Raw genomic sequence first — 10,926 nt, forward strand, 5'->3', positions numbered from 1 at the left:
TATTGATTTCCCTCCATAGATTAGCTACAATTTCTCCTCACTCGCCATAATTAGAATCCCAATAATTATAGGATCTTATCATTGGTGCTACTATATATATTATCTTGTATTTGTATTGATAATAGTAGTGTGTCTTTTTAGTGTATTCTCTGCAAAGTACTCCATCCTTGTTATTTCTTTTCATGGTACCAGGGCCCTTTTTGGGAAACCCTTTGATCCTACATACTTGCACCATTGTCTCTTCTTCAAATACATCCAACAACGCCCTAAACCTACCCAACATCACTCACTTCATTTATGTCAAACTGGACAACACCAATTGCCTAAACTGGGTGTCTCAGTTCTTACCAGTTCTTAGAAGCCAAGAATTGATGTGCATTGTTGATGGTAGTGAGCCAAGCCGTCCCAAGTTTTTGATTGATGAATTAGGGAAAACCACCACAGTTGTGAATCCTAACTACTCTCTTTGGCAAAAGAATGACCAATACGTTCTAAGCTGGTTCAATACCACTCTTTCTGAGAGTGTATTATCCTCAGTATATGGTTTGAACACCTCCAAACAAGTGTGAAATTCTTTAGCTGCACGTTTTGCCTCACAATCTAGGTTTATGATAACATATCTGAAACGTCAGCTTCAATCCTTGAACCAGGGATCACACTCTCGTTTTCAGTAACTTATGCAAGCCAAGACCTTTGCTGATTAACTTACAGTAGCAAGAAAGTCTATGGGGGAGGATGATTTCATCTCCTACATTCTTGGTGGCCTCTGCCCTGCTTATACATCCTTTATCACCTTCTTCTAGTTTGCAACCTGTGAGTCAACAATCTCTTTTAAAGACTTCCAAGCAAAACTTCTCAACTATGAGATTCTCCTTTAATCACCAAAAGCAACCTCAGCCATTAGATTCTAGCAACTTTTTCCTTTATACAAACAAGTCTATGTTTTCCAACTCCAACAACTACAACGAAAAGCCCTCTAACCAAAAAAGGAAACATTACCAACCTAAGAAACCAAATGGTTATCATATTTCAATGAGTACAAACAACAACGACTTGAGTCATTCAAACCATAGCAGAGCATCCTGTCAAATTTGTAGCAAAATTGGACTAGTATGGTAAGTGCAGCTAGAGCTATCAACTGTTGAAGTTACTAAGCCTTGGACTGCTTCTAAAGGATTAACTTTTCATACCAAATGAGGTATCCACCTGCTTAACTGGCTGACATGGCTGCAAAAACCAACACTATTTCTAACCAACCCAAGGAACAACTATGGTATGTTGACAGTGGTGCTAATAACCACATGACAGCTGCTTTGAAAAATTTGACACTTCAAGAGCCCTCCAGAGGTGAAGAAGAAGTGGCTATAGAAAATGGTACAGGTTTGTCAATATCAAATACAAGCTCTTCTACACTCTTTCATTCCAAAAACTCATTCAAAATTAACAATATTCTCCATTGTCCACTACTGCAGCCAATCTCATTTCTATATAAAAGTTTTATGGTGATAACAAGTGTTGGTTCAAACTAATTGATTCCTATTTTTGTGTGAAGGAAAGCCTAACAGGGCTGACACTTTTATAAGGGTCAAGTAGAGATGGTTTCTATCTAGTCCACCTTTTCAAGTCAACCAATAAAACCAAAGCTTATGTATCAATCCAAAAAGTGCATTTTTCTGGGATATTGTTCAAACTACCATGGCTACAAATGCTATGATCCAACCTCTAAGAAAATTATCATCAGCAGAAATGTCATTTTTTATGAGAACACCTTCCCTACTCAAGATTGGATACCATATTTACCTGGTTCCTCAACAACAACATCAGCTTCCTTGTAGATGAATCCCTCTCCAGGAATGAGTCTCACTTCAATTTTTGTACCTATTTATGTTATTCCTACAACTAACCATTTGCAACCCACTGAAGCATCATCTGAGAATACAACTCAGTCTATGGCAGGATCTTCTATCGCAACCTCAACTGATTACAATCATTTAGTCACTTCAGATCATGAACAAAGGCTTTCAAATACTCCACATGAGTCCACGTCTTTAATTTCAAAAAATGAACCAACAAGTGATTCCACATCTCACCCATTTGAATCACCAAGTCTCTCCACCCATCCCATGACAACCAGATCACAAGATGGTTCTCGAAGACTCAAGTCATTCCCAGATTACAAATTGTTTTCCTCAACCAAGCAATATCCCTTGATGGTGCTCAATTCTATTGTTTCTTACTCCATTGAATTGCCACCTACCCCTTTGCAATTCTCTAAAGCCATGAAGTCCTCTGAATGGTGACAGGCCATGAGTGAAGAGTTTGAAGCTCTCCAAAACAACCAGACCTGGACTTTATGCCCAAGACCATCTCACAAAAATGTCATCACCAACAAGTGGGTTTTCAAGGTCAAGCAAAAAGCCGATGGCACCCTTGTTAGATTTAAAGCTAGGTTGGTATCCAAGGGTTTTGAACAACGCAGTGGGATTAACTACACAGAAACCTTCAGTCCAATGGTTAAATCATCCACAATTCAAACTCTCATTGTCGTGGCAGTACATTTCAACTAGCTTATGAGACAACAAGATCTCTCAAACGCATTTCTTTATGAAACCTTGGAAAATGAGGTGTATATGGGACAACCTCAAGGTTTTCAAGACCCTCATTTTCCTAATCATGTGTGCAAGCTTCAAAAATCAATTTATGGCCTCAAGCAGACCCCTAAAGCCTGGTTCAAGAAGCATGCCTCCACTCTCTTGAGTCTCAAGTTTAAGGAATCCAAGGTGGACTACTCACTCTTCATCCTTCATAAGTCTAACATACATCCATTCTTTTTAATCTATATTGATGATATTATAGTTACTGGAAATAGTATGTCCGTCATTATGAATCTCATAACTTGCTTGAAAACCATAGTTTCAATGAAAGACCTCGGAACCTTGCATTTCTTCTTTGGCATACAGGTGCAACACACAAGTCATGGACTATTTTTATCTCAATCCAAGTATGTAACTAAGTTGCTTGATAGAGCCAAAATGACTGAAGCTAAACCAACCAAAACACCACTTCCTGCTATCTCACAATTATCTCAGCATATTTGTGGTGATCCAATTGATAATGTGTCTAAGTTTCGACAACTAGTGGGAGCCTTGTACTACTGCACCTTGACCAGGCCAAATATCTCATTTTCTGTCAACCAGCTATGTAATTTATGCACAACCACACCATCAAGAATTGGATAGCAGCGAGTTATTCATTATTTTAAGGGCTTTATTAATCATGGACTACACTTTGGCAAAGTGATATGAATACGTGAGAATGGAATCCCTTGAACCTACAATAAATTTAAAAACTCACCCTAGAAAGCCAAAATCAAATCAATAAATGGAAAATCTAGACCAGTTGAAAACTCATTTCAAGAACCTAGATTATATTAAAATCTAGACTCGTTGAAGAACCTGTCTCAAGAACCCAGATTACAAGGAGGAACGCTACAAAAGTTGTGATTTACCTTTGATAAGTTTAAAAGTTCAATCAAGAACAAGATGAGTAAACTCAATTTACAATGAATAAATTTATCAAATTTTATAAACTTCTTAAAATGTGACTACAAAGAGTATTTAAATCAAAATCTAATTAAAACCCTAGCCAAAATAAAGTTCTTTCTTCCAAAAACACCCATGGATGAATAGTATCGCAGATACAATACTTCTTTAAACCCTAGTTACTAAAATGTAACTTTCCAAATAAGCCCTTGGCCAAAATACAAGGCCTTCCCAAAAATTCTAATTGATAAGAAATAAGACATATGTGGTCTAAGTATCCTCAAACCCAATTATTCTAGATTAATTCCTATAACTAATAAAATAAGCCAATGTAATGAAATAAACAAGTTCAAGGCCTTCAATCACATAATCATCATAATAGACCCTAATTCATGTTGCACTCTTCCATAACTTGTATCACGTGGATGATCATTAAATTTCCTTCTCTCAAGCCAATCTTGAATATTCAGTTCTTGCTATACTCGTCTCAAGTGGATTGCATCAATCCTTGCATTGTTTCCTTGATCTTCTTAGCTCTTGATCTTGTAATTAGCCCATATGAAACTTGCAAAGGATCTTTAAGACTGGGCCCACCTTGGTTCCCATCACAAAGGCTTTGCTCAATTGAATGCTTACAATGACTCGGATTGGGTAGGAAGCCTGAACGACTCGGATTGGGTAGGAAGCCTGAACGACAGGAGATCCACTACTCGTTATGCCATATACTTTGGACCCTGGCTCATTAGCTAGAGTGTTAAGAAACAACCTATTGTGTCCAAGGGCCAACACTAGGGCAGAGTATCACTCACTAGAATTGTGTTCTACTCAGTTATTTTAGCTCAAGATGCTATTCAAGGAACTGCAAGTCCCCCTCACACGTCCACCAACTTTATGATGTGATAAAGGTGTGTCATCCACCCATTAGCTTGAAGGGGCCGGGGATGTTAAGATAGCAACTTCAGCAGTTGATAGCTTCAACTACAATTTGTAATGATACACATACAAGATGGACTCTCAAATCACTCTAATACTATCACTGATTTTCCTCCATAGATTAGCTCCAATTTTTCCTCACTTGATGTAATTACAATCCCAATAATCATGGGATCTTATACTTGTTGCTATTGTATATTACATATATATATATATATATCTTGTACTGATAATAATGGTGTGTCTTTTTCAGTGTATTCTTTGCAAAGTACTCCATCTTGTTATTTCTTTTCACCAAATATAGCATCCGCTCGGGATGGTTAATTGTAGCTTTATACCTAGTTTTTCATCAGATCACGGCCAAGACGAGCAATAAAAGTACTTTTTCATTTATCTATCATTTAAGAGAATAAAATGTGGTCCAAATTATCGTACAGCTTCATCATGATGTATCTTTTTTTCCCATTAGCTGGAGTTGATCATCGAATATTTTGCTTTATTTTTGCTTGTCCCTCTTCTTTCTCTCTCCGTGTCTCTAAAACGCGTGAAGGTCCATTAATATATACGTGACTGCATGAGTGGCTTTAATTAATTTGCTTCACATGCATATTGACCTAATCAAAAAAGTAATATCACAAATAAGCATATATATGGATCAGATAATGTGGATCGATTTCAATATATATATATGGGGTCAGATATATACCAGTACTGATCCCTATCAAAAACTCATGATCATATATCTCCCAACTTTCAGTTACCGCCCGTTAGGCCTACCAACTAATTATCAAACTTATGATCATGATGCCCGTTAGGCCTGGTAGGAATTTTTAGGTTAATTATATATAATATCATGGATATGACTACTACTGATCAGTATACATGATGATGATCATTAATCAGATATATTAGCTACTCCAGGCTAACCTAATTTGTTATTAATTATATATATATGGATTATGGGTATAACTATATATGGGTATATATAACTGTCGACATAAGTACTGTCAATGACATGGTTGTTCTATATATATATAGTATTTCGCTTTAATTAATTAAGAAGATCACTAATTTGATCGACCTAGCTAGCTAGCTAGCTAGCTCATGATGAACACATATATATATATACTCAAGATTACCAATATCATCCTTTTTGCTCGGCCGACAAATAAACCTAATTAATTTGGTCTCATGTTTAACTAATTAGATTACTTTCGTGCATGCATTAATAATTGCTTGTAGAAAATATATATATATATATATTTGCAAAAGAATTTTACAAATTATAGGAAGATCATGATGATGACATGATGGAAATTATTACTTAATTTCTAGCACAGGACAAGTAACAAATTAATTCCTAGCCTACATTTCATGAAGTATAGTACTGCAATTAATGTCCATGCATGCATGCATACATGATTAATCCCTTATAATTAAGTTCCCAAAATAATCTATTTTTTTAGCGGATCGATATATTAATTTTAATAGTACTTGCAAGTAGTACGTCCGTTAATTATAAAGACGTTCTTTCGATTTTATTTTTTTACACTAATATTTTCTTGATATGTGTGTGTCTCCATAAGTAAACAAATCCTCAACTTTTACTATATATCTATAAGTTTCGATATAATATGAGTATATAAAAATATAAATGATACGTGCAGTCGTGAGTGTGCAAGTGTCGTGTAATCGTTTTGAAAAATGTGAATAAATATGAGATCCATGTGAAAAGAAATTAATTTTTTAATAGTGAACTCTACTCTTTTTCAAAGTGACTGCATGACATTTGTACATTCCACAACTGTATATAGCATTACTCATATAAAAATACACGTGCAACTTTAATGGAAATGAATATATAGTACTTTATATATATAAAAATGATACTTATAAGTCTCATGATAAGTTTGTCCCCTCAAAGTTGTTAATTGTTTGGATAATTTTTTTTTCTTATTTAATGGTTAAGTGAGTGACTATATATTAATAAAGTAGTGTATTTTTTTATTAATTTTTTAAAAATATTTAAAGATATTTAAAAAATGTTTGAAAGGAAAAAAAAAATGCAATTACACGAACAGTAAATTTGAGGAGGCAAACTCATAGAACTAAGTAACTAAGTAGCAGCACCCTTACATATAACACAGTTTAGTCAAATTAATTATAATATATGTTTTTTTTTCAGACAACTTTATGACAGAGATTGAATGGTTTTCAACTAATTATTAAAGGGTACTGTTGTCATAAACGTCAACATTATATGTATGTTTCGATAAAATAATAAAATAACTTGTTTAATCTATATTTTTCTTCATGAATTTCAACGATTGGACACCAAATTAATTAAAAAAAAAAACCCTAGATATGCAGTTTATTATGAGTTTGTCAAATCAAACCCGATTAATTTACACTTGCATGAGTCTGAACTTATCATACAAAATAAATTAGAGGCCAACGTCTTTCCCGACCATTTTCATAAATGGCCCAGGCCCAAGTACTTGAGTTTGCTCAGTTGTCTAATTAAAACCACTTTGTCCTATATATATATGACCGTATGACGTGGGAACAAAGCTATCAGAATTTATATATATATATATATATATATATATATATATTATATCATGCATATATCACTTTGCTAATTAATTACTGATATTAAGAAAAAATGATCGTACGTGGGACCTGCATGCAGAGTTATTAACAAAACAATATATTGATATTTTTGTGGCAACTACGTACTATATATTAAAGTTGGAATCCTTAGCTAGGCCGTACCATTTGAATTAAATATCGGAGGATATTTTATGGAAATAGTCATTTAATTAGTAGGAGTAGTACGGGAAGAGATACTTAAGTGAAGGATCATAATGGGTAAAGTGGAAAGATTAGTTTTGTAAATAAGAGAATAATAAAACTAAAGAACCAATTAATAAAATAGTAAAATAATTAAGGTAATTTAAAAGAATGAGAAAATCTATTTAACAAACAGCTGATGTGGAAGATTTTCATGTCAATTTTGTTAAGAAAAATTGATGTTTTAGTTTTTTTAAAGTTAAAACCAATCTCACTAAGTGGTGCAGGTACACCCGACTTATATGTAGCAAAATTCTAAAAAAAAATATATAGAGATGACTTGATAAAAGTAAAGGAAAAATAAATGTATAAATATATCCTACAACATTTATTGAACAGTTAATTAGACCTTTAAGATATTCTGTATATATATATATATATAAACACGTAACTGGATCATCAACCCTTTGGGAGACCGCATGCATGCATGCAAACAATGAGATGGATCATGAGGAAGCTGATCATGATAAACAGATAAACGACTAACCAGTTGTTGCAGTAATCATTATATGAATGAAAAAGAATATTGAAAATAAATACGACAAGTTGATCCTATTTACACGGACCGGTTGAGTACTTATAGGTAGCAGATTCCATAGTTTATTCGAACACAGGTGTCTTCCATGGGAAAAAGATGCCAAATATATGTTGGTATCCAATACCACGAAGTGATATATATTATATATGTGTGTGCGCGCACGCATGTATGTATGTATATGTGTGTGTGTGTGGCCAGCGCAGCCCATTAATTAATTTAAGTCTCTAGCACGCAGGATACCCGGGACCAATGACAGCATGCAATTCACATGATGCATGCAGCATATTGCCGTCCAGAAAGGGATATATCATCATGTAAATATGCATCTTGTAATTACAATGCTGGTGCTATATTATCTATATATATCTCTCTCTATGGTCAGCTGCATATATCACCTCATGTTAGAAAAAAGGGGGCATATAATTTGATGATGGTCCACATGACTTTTTTAGTGCTAGCTAGGGATCAGTTTCAGTCCTTATCCCTTTCATGCATAATAAATCGAAAATGGGGGAAAGATAATTAATGGAGAAAGATGGCAGAATATAATTAGTATTATTATTCTGATCATCAAAGATATAGGTTCGTACGTACGTTGAGTTTGGTGATCTCCAACTGCAACATTAACATATATAGTGCAGTACTTCATGATCATCATCATCATGTACTGCAAGATTAATAATTTTGAGGGCGCTCGCGTCTCATCGATCTTTGTTGTGTTTGCGATCGATCAGCTTGAGATGCAAGATCAGTGGAATCTGGCTCTCTCTCTCTCTCTCTCTCTCTCTCTCTTAACCCACAAAACAAACAAAAAAAAATGAATGATTTGACAATTTATTCAAGAAAGTAAGCATTCGCTAGTTTTGCCGAAACTTAACAAAAGAAAAAATAGTGGCCACTTAGTCACAATCAATATTCTTTATCATGGGATAATGATAAGGTTATTATCTTTTTATTTTTTCTTTAATTTTTTTTTTTTTATTTGACTTAATAATTAAGAACGTGAATAAGAAAAGTTGAGTGGCGTTTGATTCTGATCACTGCTTGCTGAATGTTTAATTTGCCAAACTTGCATGGTATTAAATTTTGTGCATGGTTCTTTGGTTTTTACTCGATTAATTAATATGCACTTTTAAAAACATATAAGATTAAGGTTCAGTCAGAGAACTGACTGATTGATTACGTGATAAATTTGTTTGTGGTGCAGCCGGACTCGGCCCGAGGAGCCTGCTATATATATATGGTACGTATGACATGAACCTGATTGTAGAGTACTTTTGAGCATCAAGCTGCATTGAGTTTGACCAGCTAGCTAGCTGTGGTAAGGTGGGTAAGTACGTACGTAATTAGAGTATGCAATGACATCAGCTTTGAGGTAATTAAAAGAGATCAGATTTATGTTTACCTAATATTAACTATCAACTATATATAAGGGTACAATATATGGTTTGTTTTTACAAAAATTTTCAATTTATCTTATTTAATTATTATAATTTTTTTAAATTTTTATACGAAATAAAATAAACAATTCAGCTTTTTCAAATTTTAAAATAAAAATAATATTAAAAAACTATATTTTAATAATATTTTTTTCAATTTTTAATTTTTATTTCAATTTATTTCATCTCATCTCATCTGTGAAAACAAACGAAATCAACTACTCTATCTTTATGCATGCTTTTCATTCAGTTTATGACATCAAATTTTGGACTTAATTAACATTAATCAACAATTGATCAGATCAAGATCCAGAGAACATGCCGATGAGAACTACATGATGTAATGAGTAATCGTAGACATGATGGGAAAAGATATTGTACATTAGTTTACATGATTCGACACCATATTAAGACCTATATTCCTAGCTAGGATTATGGTGAAGAAGTTCCATTGTAAAGATGCACAAGTCACAAGCTCTCGGACTTTGTTTTTCTCTCGTTACAAGGTAAATTGGGTAAAGATCATGAGAAGATGGGGATCATGAAAGCTGTGGTCGAGGAGAGAGCTCTTGATCTACATTAATGTTGTAATCATCTTTTGTAGTCTCATTTTGTTTGTTGTAATAACTTTCCTTTATGATCGGTAGATCATGTGTCTCATGTCTTGTTGCATCAGCCCACGTGTAATATTAAATAAAAAAAACAATGTTATATATTGTTATTACGAGTAATCCCAACTTCTTGACTCAAATCATAAGGAGACTTTAAAATTTATAACTTTTTTTAATAAATTAAAATCAACACATGAACAACCTTTCTAAAACCTAATCCTTAATTAATAGGTCAAGAGAGGGTATTAATATATATTTAGTCATTCAAATCTGTCTTTAATATGAGTTTAAAGTGAAAAATAATATAAGAAGTTAAATGAATAAATGCTTCCGTCTCATCTAGCTAGCTAGCTATTATGAAATGGAGGGAAGAGTAGCTTTGTCCCCATGCTTGGGTCAAGATGCAATCAAAGCTAACTAGAATTGATGGGGTTCTTTCTCTGTGTGTGTGTGTGTGTGTGTGTATATATATATATATATATATATAATGTGTGTGTGTGTGTAAGGAGGCTGCCATTGGACAAAACAAGAGAAAAAGAAACCAAGTGGAGGTGCAGGTAAAAAGCATATTGTGAACAATATTTGAGTACTTTAGGGCTAGCTCCAGCTCAATATTTTCTGGGTGTCAGTGTCGATATATCCCACTACGATGATCGAGCTTACATGCATTAATATATATATATTGGCCGAGTACTAAGCTAGGCAAACATGTAAGCAATGACCTATTAATTAATCATCGACCTGAGTGGAGGTCATGATCATCGAGGAACGTATATGTACGTATGTATAAGGTAGATGCATGTGTTATAATTACGTTTTTCACACTTATAGAAACGAGAGGGAAGTGGTTCCGGCACGTACACCCACTACATATATATAATTTCATTCAATGAGCTGAAAAACATCACCACCACCATTGACGTTATTGCCTTTCTCATTGATTTAAATGCATGTAATTATTTGCAATTTGTTACGTACGATTCTGCAAAGTTATGAAAGAACTTTAATGT

The sequence above is a fragment of the Juglans regia genome, chromosome 3, assembly GCF_001411555.2.
Source record: "Juglans regia cultivar Chandler chromosome 3, Walnut 2.0, whole genome shotgun sequence".
Lineage (NCBI taxonomy): Eukaryota > Viridiplantae > Streptophyta > Magnoliopsida > Fagales > Juglandaceae > Juglans > Juglans regia.